A 17,938-nucleotide genomic window follows, 5' to 3' on the forward strand; every position below is an offset into this window, starting at 1 on the left:
GAACTGCAATTCTAGTTCTCTTTAATATGTCTGCGTTTTGCTTCTATTTCTCTGTCTGGACTGAATGTGCTATTGTCAGTTTAATATTTTTGTTCTGTTTTGTAAGCTTACAAATGGCACTATATTGAAATGTGTTCTTTAGTCTATTGTAGGATACAATTCGTGTTGAAACAATTCCAGCACTTAATTATTTTGTTTTTGTGCTTATGTGTTTATATGATTGTTTTAATAAAGAAAAAAAAATAGCTTAGCGGTTACAGAAAAAAATAAAATAAAATAAAATAGAAGTTGTCAGCGCGACAGAATGTCAATCCTAAGGGCCCGGGTTCGATTCCTTGCTGGGTCAGAGATTTTCTCCGCTCAGGGACTGGGTGTTGTGTTGTCCTAATCATCATCATTTCATCCCCATCGACGCGCAGGTCGTCGAAGTGGCGTCAACTTGAAAGACCTGCACACGGCGAACGGTCTACACAACGGGAGGTCCTAGCCACACAACTTTTTTTTAATTTATGGAATGGAGCTACTGGACGAAGCAAACATTCACGGTATAAAGAGCGCAACGAGAGGACCGTGGAACTTTGCAACGCTGCAGAAAGACATTTGCGGATGGCTACCATAAGAAAACAGAGAGAACGTCATGTGCAGCAAAGCGCGCGTTGGCAAAAGCACCGTCAGTCACACACATCCGGCCGTGAAAAACCTCGCACTGCGCTCACAGAGGACGCGACTGCCACCGGAACTGGGACACGCCATTTTTTCCGCGCCCCCCCTCCCCCCCCCCCATCACACCCCTCGTTTTTTCTCTCTTTCCTTTTTTGTGGCAATTAGAAAGCAGCGTCCGTCCCCTGCCCGGCTGGTAATTTGTTCAGGCCGTACGTCACGGGCTGGGGAGGGCTGAATGAGATATGTGCGCCGCGGCGCCTTCCACCCCTTTCCTACCCACCCGCTCAACCCCCCAACAGCCGAGCCAGCCGGCAAGCGACCTGCGCAGCCAGTGGGGGATTTGCCGACTGCATCAGTTCCCGATCTTGTAAGCGGCTTACTCAGGAACAGAGCTGTAGTACGAGGCGGCCGTCTGCGGATTTCCTTCGGATGAAGTCGTACAGCGGGCCTGAAAAGTTTTTGGCGCTGTTGCGTGCTGCAGCGGAGTTCGTATCTCTGCCTCGTACATCGTGCTCTACGTTCTGCGATCGCGTGGTTCTGTCAAGGTACCTGCGTTCGAGGCTACGTTCTGCGAAGCGCATTCCAAAACAGGGAAACTTCCCACGAGTTTAAGGAAATGAAAAGATATGATGGTGCAGCATTATTGGCCGGATAACGTCACCCGGGGGAGTTTTGCCACCTGGTAAAAGTCCTTCTACACTGAAGTGTCAAAGAAACTGATTTACGCAAGCGTGTTCAAAAACAGAGGTATGTAAACAGACAGAGTATGGCGCTACGGTCGGCAACCCCTATATAAGATAACAAGTGTCAGGTGCAGTTGTTGGATCGGTTACTGCTGCTACAACGGCAGGTTGTGAGGATTTAAATGAGTTTCAACGTGGTGTTATAGTCGGCGCACGAGCGATGGGATACAGCACCTCGGAGGTAGCGATGAAGTGGGGAATTTCCGGTACGACCATTTCACGAGTGTACCGTGAATATCAGGAATCTGGTAAAACATCACATCTCCGACACCGCCGCGGCTGGAAAAAGATCCTGCAAGAAGGGGACCAACGGCGACTGAAGAGAATCGTTCAGCGAGATAGAAGTGCAAGTCTTCGGCAAATTGCCGAATATTTCAGTGCTGTGCCATCAACAAGAGTCAACGAAACATCATCGATATGGGCTTTCGGAGCCGAAGACCCACTAGTGACTCTTGATGACTGCACGAGACAATGCTTTACGCCGCGCCTGGGCCTGTTAACACCGACAATGGACTGGTGATGACTGGAAACATGTTCAAATTGTATTGAGCGGATGGACGTGTACGCGTATGGAGACAACCTCACGAATCCATGGACCCTGCATGTCAGAAGGGCACTGTTCAAGCTGGCTTTGCAATGGAGTGGGCCGTGTGCACTTGGAGGGATATGGGACCGCTGATACGTCTAGATACGACTCTGACAGGTGTCACGTACGTAAGCATTCTGTCTGATCACCCGCGTCCATTTATTTCCATTGTGCATTCCGACGGACACTTGGGCAAATCCAGCAGGATAATGCGACACCACACATGTCCATAACTGCTACTGTGTGGCTCCAGGAACACACTCTTGAGTTTAAATATATCCACTGGCTACCAAACTCCCTAGACATGAACATTATAGAGCATATCTGGAATGCTTTTCAACGAGCTGTTCAGAAGAGATCTCCAGCCCCTCGTACTCCGACGGATTTATGGACAGCCCTGCAGGATTCATGGTGTCAATTCCCTCCAGCACTACTTCAGACATTTATAGAGTTCATGCCACGTCGTGTTGCGGTACTTCTGCGTGCTCTCGAGGACCCTAAACAACATTAGGCAGTACACCAGCTTTTTTGTGTCTTCAGTGTATTTGACGCCAATTTGGTGGCTTGTGCGTCGATGAAGCTGCGACGAACTGGTGAGGACAACACAAACGCCGAGCGGAGAAAATTTCTGACCTTTCCAGAAATCCTGCCTGGGACACTGGAATCTAGGGCCAGCGTCACTAACCACTAGACCAAGGGCGGCCAAGAATTCGGCATACGAGGATAACTCTGGCTCATGCATCAAAGTTCTCTAGTCTTGTTCCACACTTCCTCCACCGCCACGCCGCGCTGTCTGAACTAGAGGAGGAGTAACGAGGGGGAATCTACGAACATGCCTTACTCAGACAGCAATGCAGTCGTAGTTTAATATTTCGCATTTCTCAGCAACTTGAATCTTAAAAAACAATTTCCAGTATTATTTAATTGTTTATGGTCTTCGGAGAAAATAACACAGTTATTGTCTGGTACGGACAGACGCAGACAATTTCATAGATTTTCGTATTCAGGTTGCCACGTAATCGTGACTTACTTAGTTTCGTAATCGAAAAGGAGTCTTTCACACACGTATGTCGATCGAAATATTGTAGCACTCTGGCGACCTCGTGATGGAGACGTGGAAACTCTACCTGAGGAAAACAATGTCGACGTCTTAGGCAGCTTTAACTTCAAAAGATTTGTCTTTGTAACGTGAATTACACTGCAGATCAACCAGTTGCATCTGTACATGTGCAGCGGTGCTTTCGGCAGATTGAACGGTAGATTGTCTCGAAAACAGATGTAGGATTATAAACCTCCTTGAACATTTACAATACTATCCCTGTAATTAAATCAAAGTTACAATGAATTCTTAAGACCTCACCCCTTCTTTTTTATTAATGACAGTGATGTTAGGGAAATGGACGGTGCGTTTTGTCAGAATTTGTCTCTTCCAAAACCCGATTTCCTTTCTAAATGCATCTCTGTCAAATACGAAACATGTTTCCCACCTTACAGTGTCTTACAGTGGGTAGTGTGAAGTCAAGTATACTTACAATGCGAAGTCTGAAATCTATTCCTACTGCTCAAATTTTCTTTCCTGTTCTTCTTTTTCTCTCTTGATTTCAATAACAGAGTCTTTTCAATCGAACAATCATTCCACGAATGACCCTTGACTGAACCGACATACCATGCAGTAAAATACAAAGTTCCCGTACTCTTTATTCAGTTCCATCGAAAATTGCTGCAACTGACAGTGGAATAATGATTATGACTTCAGAAAATATACTATTCATACCACCAGTTTCATCATTTGCTGCATGCCTGCAAATTTGGCGTAAACTGTTTCTTGATTACAGACTAATGATAGCCATCTCTCGATGGCTTTAACAAAACAACTTTAGTTAAGACACGCTATTTAAGACGCTTTCAATTCCAATTCTTTAACATTACATGTAAAACAACACTGGACACACAGCCTCAATTTTAACACAGATACTTAGAACATATTTATTAAAACGTAGCTTCGGCCAACTTGCAAATTACTAAACTAGAGAACCTTGTAGAACGAACCACGAAATTATTAAAATGCCCATAGGCTTGTAAGATGGGCTTTTAGGGCATAGAAAGTTAGAACTTGGTACAATCATAAATGTGTAACAACAGAAGTAAGGCTCAAGCTTGTAAGGGCGAAGCTTAACCACGAACGGTGGAACCGACGAAGGGAAGTAATATATAACTTCGAACCAAGACGTGGCTCCGTTTGCAACCCCGCATCGAGTAGCCCACCGAAATGTGGACCCAGCAGATCCTACCGATGAGGAACACACGAGCTCAGGCGAAGTCCATCGCCCGTAAGTTAAACTTCTAATCTAAAGGGAAGCTCTGCGCTTCGGCTGCCCGCTGCCTCACTCACTGAAACACAGACCACACCTGACAACAGGAGGCCAGAAACTTTCCTTAACTTTAACATTCAAGATTGACCAGTAAATTAACACTATAAATTCGAGGCTAAACAACAACTAATTTCACTTGCAAGTACTTTCTTTAAATGAAACAGTACCTGATAAACAAACGCTAAGACTGGGAAATAAACTGGCTCCCGAGAACCAACACTCACTAGAACTTACTAACACACATATTGGCCACCTTAAGTGGGCATGAAAAGCTCAACATGGTAACCTTCAGAAATAAAAACTCTGACGCCCGGCAGAGGATATATTGACATGGATTAGCCGATATCGTAAGCAAATTAAACACTTGCTAACAATACCTAGTGAACTAAATTCTGCAAATACATCAATATTATGCGGAAACAGAGCGCACGCTTAGTAAGAAGCATCAAATGAAGTGGAACACACATAACATCACCCTTCCGGCAACGTCTTACTGTACCAAGAACGATCACAATCACAGTTAACTAAGCGCTCTTAGTAATTAGAGTACTTAAATGGGTGTCTTGATGCAGGGGCGATTTTGCGAAGATCATCACTTCGCAAGACCTTAACAGCGTGTCCCTCCAAGTAAGCGGGCACATCCACAGCTCACGAGGTTGTCAGAGAAATGCACAGCGCCGGCCAACTCCCACACCTTCCAGTTTATTTATTTAACCGTATGGCTAGCCCCCACCCCCGTCGGGCAGACCGTTCGCCCGGTTCCGGTCTTTCAATTTGACGCCACATCGGCGATCTGCAATCGATGAGGATGATGTGGTGAGGATAAGGACGGAGAAAATTCCCCGACCAAGCCGGGAATCGAACCCGGGCCCAGAGGACCGACAATCCGTCACGCTGACTATTCAGATACTGGGGGAGGAATCCGCCTCCAGTATAGCCACGTGATAACTGCCGCCCGGCCTCAGGCAAGCCATCTTCGCTTCTGCCCACCAGCCAATAGCCGACTCACCCACCGCCACCTTCGGTTCTCGAAGCGTTCTTCCACTTCATTCGCTTTTTTTTTTCTTTATTGATTATCAATTCCCCCCGAAGGTGGCGGGCTGGCAGCAGCTTACTATGCTGCTCTACAGCCTACAGACTTGTTTTAAATAAAGGAAGAAGAAAGAAACGAGGAAAAACAGGCGATAAAATGGTGATTTAAAGTGTAAAATGGCGTAAAATTGCGGAAAGTTAAAACAAAGCAAAAGGGGTTGGCAATGTAGATAAAATACACAGGAATCAAACAAGTAACATAGTAGACACACAATTAAAAAACATGGCGAGAGTCTGGTTTCTGTTCGCGAGAGATAAAAGGCACACCCAGCGACAGTATGATGGCCGTTCGCAACCAGTCCCAAAAAACACAACACAGAACACTCACTGTAAAACACGCACTGTAGAACACTCACTGTAGAACACCGCACGAAAGTGGCAGCACAAAGACGACACTCCCGAGCCAAAGGCAGATGGGGGGGGGGGGGGGGGACCTGCAGGAGGGGGAAAAACAAGGAGGGAGGAGAGGAAAAAACGAAAAGGGGAGGAACCAAGGAGGGAGAGGACTAATAAAGGGGGAGAAGGGCAGACGCGAGAGGGAATGAGAGGAGGCAGAGGAGGGAAATGGAAAAGGACGTGGGGGAGAGAAGGGGGCAAAGAGAGGGGAGGTGGGGAAGAAAGAGGATGGAAGGGGGGGAGAGGGAGCCCGGGAAAAGGACAGAGAAAAGGAGGGGGAGTGAGGATCAGAGTTGATAGGAGGGGTAAATGGAGGGAGAGAGGGCATCATCCGGGAGGGGGAGTTGATGGAAGACTTAATTCGCTGTCGGCACTCGCTTATATCCCGAGACCTCCTAAGCCCAAAGACAAACCTCTGTACTAGGAGATCGATCGTACTCAGGTCAGAGATACTACTGGCGCCGGTCCCTCTACTGCTCATCTGTCTTCCTCTACAGGTGTTAGCCTCTAAAGCTCCCCCTAATATTATGGAAGTTATTTGCTGATGTCTTAACATTTGATACACCGGAATTCGTCGTAACCCAGTTTTATGCGTATTTGGGTGGTGCTTTGAGTGTTGCCATGTTGAGAAACGTCCAGGAAAACTCTAAACTATAACCAAAGGATAACTTGGTCTCTAAAATGAATAGTATTTTGTCACACATAGATTTTCTGAAATAATCGTTTTTATTTTAAATTTCATAGTCGAAACTCCACAGTATTTCATCAAACATCGTTCTATCTACATCTACACCCATACTCCGCAAGCCACCTGACGGTGTGTGGCAGAGGGTACCCTGAGTACCTCTATCGTTTCTCCCTTCTATTCCAGTCTCGTATTGTTCGCGGAAAGAAGGATTGTCGGTATGCTTCTGTGTGGGCTTTAATCTCTCTGATTTTATCCTCATGGTCTCTTCGCGAGATATACGTAGGAGGGAGCAATATACTGCTTGACTCTTCGGAGAAGGTATTTTCTCGAAACTGTAACAAAAGCCCGTACCGAGCTACTGAGCGTCTCTCCTGCAGAGTCTTCCACTGGAGTTTATCTATCATCTCCGTAACGCTTTCGCGATTACTAAATGATCCTGTAACGAAGTGCGCTGCTCTCCATTGGATCTTCTCTATCTCTTCTATCAACCCTATCTGGTACGGATCCCACACTGCTGAGCAGTATTCGAGCAGTGGGCGAACAAGCGTACTGTAACCTACTTCCTTTGTTTTCGGATTGCATTTCCTTAGGATTCTTCCACTGAATCTCAGTCTGGCATCTGCTTTACCGACGATCAACTTTATATGATCATTCCATTTTAAATCACTCCTAATGCGTACTCCCAGATAATTTATGGAATTAACTGCTTCCATCTGCTGACCTGCTATTTTGTAGCTAAATGATAAGGGATCTATCTTTCTATGTATTCGCAGCACATTACACTTGTCTACATTGAGATTCAATTGCCATTCCCTGCACCATGCGTCAATTCGCTGCAGATCCTCCTGCATCTCAGTACAATTTTCCATTGTTACAACCTCTTGATATACCACAGCATCATCTACAAAAAGCCTCAGTGAACTTCCGATGTCATCCACAAGGTCATTTATGTATATTGTGAATAGCAACGGTCCTATGACACTCCCCTGCGGCACACCTGAAATCACTCTTACTTCGGAAGGCTTCTCTCCATTGAGAATGACATGCTGCGTTCTGTTTTCTAGGAACTCCTCAATCCAGTCACACAATTGGTCTGATAGTCCATATGCTCTTACTTTGTTCATTAAACGACTGTGGGGAACTGTATCGAACGCCTTGCGGAAGTCAAGAAACATGGCATCTACCTGTGAACCCGTGTCTATGGCCCTCTGAGTCTCGTGGACGAATAGCGCGAGCTGGGTTTCACACGACCGTCTTTTTCGAAACCCATGCTGATTCCTACAGAGTAGATTTCTAGTTTCCAGAAAAGTCATTATACTCGAACATAATACGTGTTCCAAAATTCTACAACTGATCGACGTTAGAGATATAGGTCTATAGTTCTGCACATCTGTTCGACGTCCCTTCTTGAAAACGGGGATGACCTGCTCCCTTTTCCAATCCTTTGGAACCCTACGCTCTTCTGGGTATCTACGGTACACCGCTGCAAGAAGGGGGGCAAGTTCCTTCGCGCACTCTGCGTACAAGTAAGTAAAACAATGTTACAATACAGAATCAAAGAATACTGTTTATGTGAGTACTAATAACATTTTTATATCTACGGACAAATAGGGTAAGTACCGAGAACTTGTGGAAGATTCTAAAACGAAGCAGATAACCAACAGACTCTGCATGTTTTCTTGTTTATTGCAATCAAGGAACTAAAACGTAAGACCACACAACTTCAGTCGATAATTAAAAGTATTAAGAAATACACACATCAAAAAATGTTTTGCTTCACCCCGGTTCCCAGAACTTCTGAAGATAGACGTTGACTGTGGATATTGTATCACAGACACAATCTCTTCGACTGTTCAGAGATGTCACTAAACCCGCCCAAATATGCAAACAGCCATGCGTGAGCAGCGCCAGTTAGACGGGGGGGGGGGGGGGGGGGGGTCCGACAGCCGCTCAGTTCAAGTCATTCCACCAGGAAAGAGGTACACGGCTCGTGTTGTCTGTAGTTCAATGGCTGAACTAGAGGGACTAGAAGGTCAATACCGCGGTTCCATCGCGTCCGCATTGTTACTCTGTGCCAGGAAGGGCTCTCAACAAGGGAAGTGTCCAGCCGACTCGGAGTGTGCCTAAGCGATGTTGTTCGGACATGGAGGAGACACAGAGAGACAGGAACTGTCGATGATATGCCTCGCTCAGGCCGCCCAAGGGCTGCTACTGCAGTGAGTGACCGCTATCTATGGATTATGGCTCGGAGGAACCCTGACAACAACGCCACAGGACGCCGTGTTACGACTCAAATTGTGCGCAATACTCGTAGGCTGCGTGTTACGCAACTTCACTCCCGACGTCCATGGCGAGGTCCATCTTTGCACCCACGACACCATGCAGCGCGGTGTGGATATGCCCAACAACTTGCCGCATGTTCAAATGTTCAAATGTGTGTGAAATCTTATGGGACTTAACTGCTAAGGTCCTCAGTCCCTACGCTTACACACTACTTAACCTAAATTATCCTAAGCACAAACACACACACCCATGCCCGTGGGAGGACTCGAACCTCCACCGGGACCAGCCTTGCCGAATGGACCGCTCAGGATTGGCATCATATTCTTTTCGCCGATGAGTGTCACATGTGTCTTCCAGAAGACAATCGTCAGAGACGTGTTTGGAGGCAATCAGGATGAACGCCTTAGACACCTGTCCAGCGAGTGCTGCAACGTGGAGCTTCCCTGCTGTTTTGGGGTGGCATTATGTGGGGCCGACGTATGCCGCTGCAAGTCGTGGAAGACATTGTAAGGGCTGTACGATAGGTGAATGCCATCCTCGAGTGATAGTGCAACCATTTAGGCAGCATATTGAGGAGGGATTCGTCTTCATGGACGACAATTCGCGCCCCCATCGTACACATCTTGTGAATGACTTCCTTCAGAATAACGGCATCGCTCGACTAGAGTGGCCAGATGTTCTCCAGATATGAGCCCTATCAAACATGCCTGGGATAGATTGAAAAGTGATGTTTATGGACTGCGCGACCCACCAGCCACTCTGAGGAAACTACGCCGAATCGCCGTTGAGGAGTGGGACAATCCGGACCAACAGTGCCTTGATGAAGTTGTGGGTAGTATGCCACAACGATTACAGGCATGCATCAATGCAAGATAATGTGCTACTGTGTATTAGAGGTACCAGTGCGTACGGCAATCTGGACCAATTTCTCTGAAGGTCTCGTTGTATGGTGGTACAACATGCGATGTGTGGTTTTCATGAGGAATAAAAAGGACGGAAATGATGTTTATGTTGGTCTCTATTCCAGTTTTCTGTATGGGTTCCGGAATTCTCGTAACCGAGGTGATGCAAAACATTTTAGATATATGTATTTGGAAATAAAGAGTTGACAGAATAGTCTAAGCTAGGATGGGCTCAGAGTTGAGACATTCGACAATAGTTTTTGCTTGGCTGTTTTTTGTACACATACTCGTTACACTTGATGCATATGTTTCATGCTTCATTCCCCTTCTGTTGTTTGCTGGAAACCTGAGACTGACAACGCCTTCTATTACCATATTGGCCAGTGTCAGTATCGAGAGCCAGCTCCTCTATACAGCTTGTAGAAGGCAGCAAGCCCATCTGCTACTCTAAGAATAAAGTCTCGGCATTATATTTTACAGGTAAGTAGCTTCAAAATTGTGTGACCATTGAGCATGGTAAGGTTCAAGAATATTGTGAAAGACATGCACATGTCATCGGTGGGTGCCAGCTCAGACACTGTAGTGTCTATCCGTTTTGTCAACTATATCGACTCCACCTTTAGTTTCATTATAAGACTTCACAGTTTCCGAAAGTTTCTTCTCAGTGTTCTCATTCACGCGACATCCAACATACATGTTACACAGAATAAGGTCTATTTTTTTCTTTTCCTGTTGGTATGATGTGATAAGGTTGTTGGCTTACTTGTACAAGTGCGTTACATGCAGTGCATCGTCTCCACTTCGCGGAGGACCTCTTTGAGTGATCTCCGGCTTGTGCCAAATAAACTAGCTCCTTTTCGTTTCAGCTCATCCGCCAGTTTCATGGAAGTGAAGAAGTTGTCAGTCGCGTTGTTACGATCACAGTTGAGGAATGGCTGTACCAGCTTTATAACGACATCATGAACAAGGTTCTTGTCTAGATAATTAGTTTCATTTTTACCACGGGAAGGAAATCCATTGAGGATGTAGCGCTTGTCAGCATTACACAAAAGCCTATACTTTATCCCGTACTTATCAGCTTGACTCAGCATTTGCTGTATGAATGGGCACATAGCACTTATAAGGATACAGTTGGTCGTCGACAGTCATGTTTTCGTCCGACATATTGCAGACAATGCAGCTGTCAATAAACAAATTCCACATGTCTGAAGCAAGGCGGAATTTATAAGTTTCATTACGTTTTTTCTTGATGATATACAAGCAAACCTAAGATGTATGCATATTTATGGAAATCTGTTCCTTTACATGGTGCTATGAAAGAAAGGAGGTCCCCACCTACTGCTTCACAAGTCTTTGGAGGAATTACGCTAAGCGCCATGAGCCCCAGGAACGTAGAGTAATCCAATGAAAGCATGTAGTTCTTCCAGGCTTAGGGACCGCTCATTATTACCAATTGTGCAGTGAGCTTTTTCTTCAATTTATTTTTTTATCAGTTTCAATAACTGACGTATAGCCGCAAAGCAAAGAGTGGAGAGTCGTCTACAACATGTCGTTCGGCGTGTCCCGTCTGTCCTGTTATCTCCCACAACACATTCTGGGCTGTGCGCCTGCCTGCTGTGTCGCCTGGCATTTGTCCCCTTGGCCGCACTGGAATTCCCCACTTCCACGCCAGGGAGTAGGTACCGCATGGCGCCTCCTCTTCCTCGTCCACCATGAGATGCTTCACCACGTGTGGCACCCAATGGATTGCAACCATGTCCACTTCTCGCTGTTCTGTCAACTGCACCCACCGTCACGTCGTAGCCATCTTGTGAGTAGTGCACAACTTCTGGATCATCGCCATTGCACTGTCAGCTGCAAATTGAATCATATGCCAAAATTCCTTGTAACTCTTGAGAGATAGGGAATTACTGCAAAAGACCGGCCATGACGCAAGATGTTCAGTGACACTGCGCTGGAATTTTGAATAAAGATTTATTTATCAGTGACTTACCGACTCCGTCAGATGCTGACGCCATCATCGTACTTATCGAAGGTCCCGACCTGCATTGCACACACGTTTGTCTCGTCGTTGGGAGGGACATGCACGCCTTCGGGTGTAACCGGTAAACCTGACACAAAAGAACAGAAGAAAGCCAGCTGTATGGCCGACCGCGTGCTCATTGGTTCAAAAAATTAGGTACAATGGTTCATGCTTAGATTGTGTAAGAGGTAGGTTATAGTCAGATGGATCAGATTCTAATTGCTGTTCATTTCAATGAGTCTGAATCACTAGAGTCAGCAGTTTACTCCGAAATAAAATAGTCGTTTTCCTCCGAATTCGGACCACTACCGGGTTCATCACTCAATTGCGTCGGTGAAACATTCTCCAGACAGCGCTGAATCTCGGCCACAGAAAGGCTACCTCGTCTTGCCATCGTAGCTTCAATGACTCGAACTGGCGAAAATAAGCTGCCTCAGCTCGCTCAGCTTGACCACAGATGAAGATATACCGACAGGAAAATTCCGTAAGAGCGACGCACCTGACATCTGCTGTCATGTAAAAGAATTATTATCAGTGCCTCAGACAGCGGTGTAGGACGGGGGAAGACCTCCAAACTGTATTATATCTCACTCTGTGGCTTGACAGACTTATTTCGTAAGTCTGCATGTCCCCAGTCCGTAGAAATCGGAAGTCGCACTAATGTGGAGTACAGCCCGATCGCTGAATTCTTTGATTTCAAGTTCATTTGGATCCAAAGTGTCGTAATATACTCCTACATCTCCCGAAGAACGTCGAGGCATTCCCAGAAGCTGAAAACCGGTGTCACCGATACCAAATTACGTTAAAAGCCATGTGGATAAAAAATGACCCACTGCTGCAACAGGTAAAGTTTTCATGCTTCTAGGTTGGCTAGGAGGGATGAAATTTCGGTGAGTTGTACAACTTCACAAATGATGAAAATTCACGGGAGAATTTGATCCTGCTGAAACCTCAATACAACTTGGGATAGGAAAAGAATCACATGGAGTGGTGGACCCACAGTTCTTCCATTATTTGTCTTTTGAATGATCAGATTTATTTACAATGCACACGATAACACCAAATAAAATCTAATAATCATCAAGTATCTCTGAACATAAGAGGTTGTTATATGAAAATAAACCTTTTTAAATATTAACAGCGGATTGCCATGACTTAAATTTCAATTCTTGATACCTCAAGGAATCAGTGCCAGCAACAAATAAAAATAAATTTCTTAAACTCTAAGAAAGTAAACGGTAAATCTTGCAGAATCTTCTTAAACAGTCACAGTTATTAAGTTAATAACTTGTAATTTAGAATAAACACCCAAGCATGGCAGATTTGACAAATTTTGTTGTATTCATAGAACGGCTGCGGTGTAAAATTGAACCCAAGCAAACAATAGTGAGCTATAATTAAAAATAGGAATCTAAAGAGATGGCAATCAGAACAAAAATTACATTAAAGTTTTCCTCAACACGCCAAGTATATATATAAATGTTTGAATAGGCAAAGGAACTGCCTCAAAGTTTATTTATAACATGGCTCACATATTGACCTTTATGCAGCGTATTAAGGAGCAGGTATATCAGAGCCTTAAGAGGAAAAAAATGGTTCAAATGGCTCTGAGCACTATGGGACTTAACTTTTCAAGTCATCAGTCCCCTAGAACTTAGAACTACTTAAACCTAACTAACCTAAGGACATCACAAACATCCATGCCCGAGGCGGGATTCGAACCTGCGACCGTAGATGTTACGCGGTTCCAGACTGTAGCGCCTAGAACCGCTCGGCCACTCCGGCCGGTTCCTTAAGAGGAAGCAAGCCACCAAAGTGAACATTTCCACTAAAGCAATAGCGAACACACCTCAAACATAGCCGGAAGGCATGTGCAGGGGCACAACAGAAACAGGCCCTTGCGGCAAGGAGCTGCAGAATGTCGAATTCGCACGTGACAAGGCTAAGAGGCGCTGCTAACAAACACCACATACTTTAGGTATACGTTACAGAAATACAAATTACATGAACAACAATCGCCAACTTCTTACGACATCACGGATGTAAGCCCAAAAAGATCCATCATAAAATAAAGTAACAAATATTACTCTCCCTCCCTGCCCCCCACACAAAAAAAAACAACTGCCTACAAGAAATAGGTCTTAAATCACTGGTAAGGAAGTATAAATATATAATAATTAACGTCACCCCAAACAGTTCAGGAAAACTACATCAAAATCTCACGCCCCGGTGCCAGCGACGCCAGCAAGAAGTGAATATAAGCGGCTCTCCCGCCAGCCTCGGACGGACATTGGTGGAAAGTATTCGTGGGGTATTAGCACGGCCTAGCAGAGTGTGCTACGAGAACTTTTATCAGTGTTCCATAAACTGTGTTTAAAACTAGCAGGAACATTGCATAGCCAAGAGTATTACTGATTGCATGTCGCCCATCGCTTGCGACTCAACCCATCAAATGTCAGTGTTAATCTGCACTATAGAAATAAAGCTATTAATTTCATTTGCTTGAATTGTTGTATAGCATTCCGAGAACGCAGTATTCCTGTAAGCACCCTATACGAGACGAGTGTGCAGGACCCAACAATTTCAATCGAACAGATAGAACAAATGGATGATTAAGCTTACCCCTCCTAGGGAATACTTAGTGACTAGGCGGTACAAATAGTGTTTTCTTGAATCAGTCTTCGGCCTTAACAAACATCTAGAATCTAGTTTAAAAACAGACTTGGCAACACATGGAACTCCTCTTAAAATAATTTAAAGGTAAAATTATAAACCCTGTTTGTTGTTGTGGTCTTCAGTCATCTCCATGCTACTCTACTCTGCGCAAGCTTCTTCATCTCCCAGTGCCTACTGCAGTCTACATCCTTCTGAATCTGCTTAGTGTATTCATCTCTTGGTCTCCCCTCTACGATTTTTACCCTCCACGCTGCCATCCAGCACTAAATTGGTGATCCCTTGATGCCTCAGAACATGTCCTACCGACCGATCACTTCTTCTGGTCAAGTTGTTACACAAACTCCTCTTCTCCCCAATTCTATTCAATTCCTCCTCATTAGTTATGTGATCTACCCATCTAGTCTTCAGCATTCTTCTGTAGCACTACATTTCGAAACTATCATTTCTCTTCTTGTCTAAACTGTTTATCGTCCATGCTTCACTTCCATACATGGCTACACTCCATACAAATACTTTCAGATACGACTTCCTGACACTTAAATCTATAATCAATGTTAACAAATTTCTCTTCTTCAGAAATGCTTTCCTTGCCATTGCCAGTCTACATTTTATATCGTCTCTACTTCGACCATCATCAGTTATTTTGCTCCCCAAATAGCAAAACTTCTTTACTACTTGAAGTCTCTCGTTTTCTAATCTAATTCCCTCAGCATCACCCTTGTTTTGTTTTTGTTGATGTTCATCTTATACACTCATTTCAAGACACTGTCCATTCCGTTCAACTGCTCTTCCAAGTCCTTTGCTGTATCTGACAGAATTACAATGTCATCGGCGAACCTCAAAGTTTTTATTTCTTCTTCATGGATTTTAATACCTACTCCGAACTTTTCTTTTGTTTCCTTTACTGCTTGCTCAATATACAGATTGAGTAGCATCGGGGAGAGGCTACAACCCTGTCTTACTCCCTTCCTAACCACTGCTTCCCCTTTCATGCCCCTCGACTCTTATAACTGCCATCTGCTTTCTGTACAAATTGTAAATAGCCTTACGCTCCCTGTATTTTACCCCTGCCACCGTCAGAATTTGAAAGAGAGTATTCCAGTCAACATTGTCGAAAGCTTTCTCTAAGTCTACAAATGCTAGAAACGTAGGTTTGCCTTTCCTTAATCTTTCTTCTAAGATAAGTCGTAAGGTCAGTATTGCCTCACGTGATCCAACATTTCTACGGAATCCAAACTGATCTTCCCTACGTCGGCTTCTACCAGTTTCTCCATTCGTCTGTAAAGAATTCGCGTTAGTATTTTGCAGCTATGACTTATTAAACTGATAGTTCGGTAATTTTCACATCTGTCAACACCTGCTTTCTTTGGGTTGGGATTGTTATATTAATCTTGAAGTCTGAGGGAATTTCGTCTGTCTCATACATTTTGCTCACCACATGGTAGAGTTTTGTCAGGACTGGCTCTCCCAAGGCTGTCGGTAGTTCTAATGGAATGTTGTGTATTCCCGGTGCCTTGTTTCGACTTAGCTCTTTCAGTGCTCTGTCAAACTCTTCACGCAGTATTGTATCTCCCATTTCATCTTCATCTACCTCCTCTTCAATTTCCATAATATTGTCCTCAAGAACATCGGCCCTGTATAGACCCTCTACATACACCTTCCACCTTTCTGCTTTCCCTTCTTTGCTTAGAACTGGGTTTCCATCTGAGCTCTTGATATTCATGCAAGTGGTTCTCTTTTCTCCAAAGGTCTCTTTCATTTTCCTGTAGGCAGTATCCATCTTACCCCTCGTGAGATAAGCCTCTACATCCCTACATTTGTCCTCTAGCCATCCCTGCTTAGCCATTTTGCACTTCCTGTTTTGGGACGTTTATATTCCTTTTTGCCTGCTTCACTTACTGTATTTTTGTATTTTCTCATTTCATCAATTAAATTCAGTATCTTTTCTGTTACCCAAGGATTTCTACTAGCCCTCGTCTTTTTACCTACTTGATCCTCTGCTGCCTTCACTATTTCATTTCTCACAGCTACCCATTCTTCTTCTACTGTATTTCTTTCCCCCATTCCTGTCAATTGTTCCCTTATGCTCTCCCTGAAACTCTGCATAACCTCTGGTTCTTTCAGTTTATCCAGGTCCCATCTCCTTAAATTCCCACCTTTTTGCAGCTTCTTCAGTTTTAATCTAAAGTTCATAACCAATAGATTGTGGTCAGAGTCCACATCTGCCCCTGGAAATGTCTTACAATCTAAAATCTGGTTCCTAAATCTCTGTCTTACCATTATATAATCTATCTGATACCTACTAGTATCTCCAGGATTCTTCCATGTATACAATCTTCTTTCATGATTTTTGAACCAAGTGTTAGCTATGATTAAGTTATGCTCTGTGCAAAATTCTACCAGGCGGCTTCCTCTTTAATTTCTTAGCCCCAATCCATATTCACCTACGAAGTTCCTTCTTTTCCTTTTCCTACTGTCGAATTCCAGTCACCCATGACTATTAAATTTTCGTCCCCTTCACTACCTGAATAATTTCTTTTATCTCATCATACATTTCATCAATTTCTTCTTCATCTGCAGAGCTAGTTGGCATATAAACTTGTACTACTGTAGTAGGCGTGGGCTTCGTGTCTATCTTGGCCACAATAACGCGTTCACTACGCTGTTTGTAGTAGCTTACCCGCACTCCTATTTTTTTATTCATTATTAAACCTACTCCTGCATGACCCCTATTTGATTTAGTATTTATAACCCTGTATTCACCTGACCAATAGTCTTGTTCCTCCTTCCACCGAACTTCACTAATTCCCACTATATCTAACTTTATGCTATCCATTTCCCTTTTTAAATTTTCTCTACAAAACGTAAAATCAAAATCTCAAAGTTAGTGAACATGAATTATAACCCCAGGTCTTGACAAAATTAACAAAAGTTTGTAAGGAACTTTATTAAACGCTAAAACTTAAACTGCAAACTGCCATCCACATGAGGCGAAGGTAAAGTTCACTAGTAAACCACTGAATTTGAAAGGGCTGCTCGGCTTACTGCGTTAGTAATCCACAGCGAGTAAAGATCTCAGTGCTATACTTGATGGCCAAAGCAGGGACAGTCACTAATTTATTCTCAAAATTTCCACCAGTGACATAAATACAAAGGTAAAACACGGGTGCGGCCAAGATTAATCGTAATAAATTAAAATGTTCCAGTGATCCATAGAGAACCAACAAGAAAGGAAGAGGTACTAGCACGAACAGAAGAGGAACAGATATCAGTGCATGAACAATAATGACCGCACAATTTTCCTGTAATGATTCTTGCATACCTGGAAAAGATGAAGTAAAAGCTGCAAACGTCCAGGTCCACACAGCATGGGTAAACAGGAAATTGCTAATCCACTGAAGGCACTGTAGGCAGTATCCATCTTACCCCTCGTTAGATAAACCTCTACATCCTTACATTTGTCCTCTAGCCATTCCTGCTTAACCATTTTGCACTTCCTGTCGATCTCATTTTT

The sequence above is a fragment of the Schistocerca piceifrons genome, chromosome 4, assembly GCF_021461385.2.
Source record: "Schistocerca piceifrons isolate TAMUIC-IGC-003096 chromosome 4, iqSchPice1.1, whole genome shotgun sequence".
In the NCBI taxonomy this organism is placed as follows: domain Eukaryota; kingdom Metazoa; phylum Arthropoda; class Insecta; order Orthoptera; family Acrididae; genus Schistocerca; species Schistocerca piceifrons.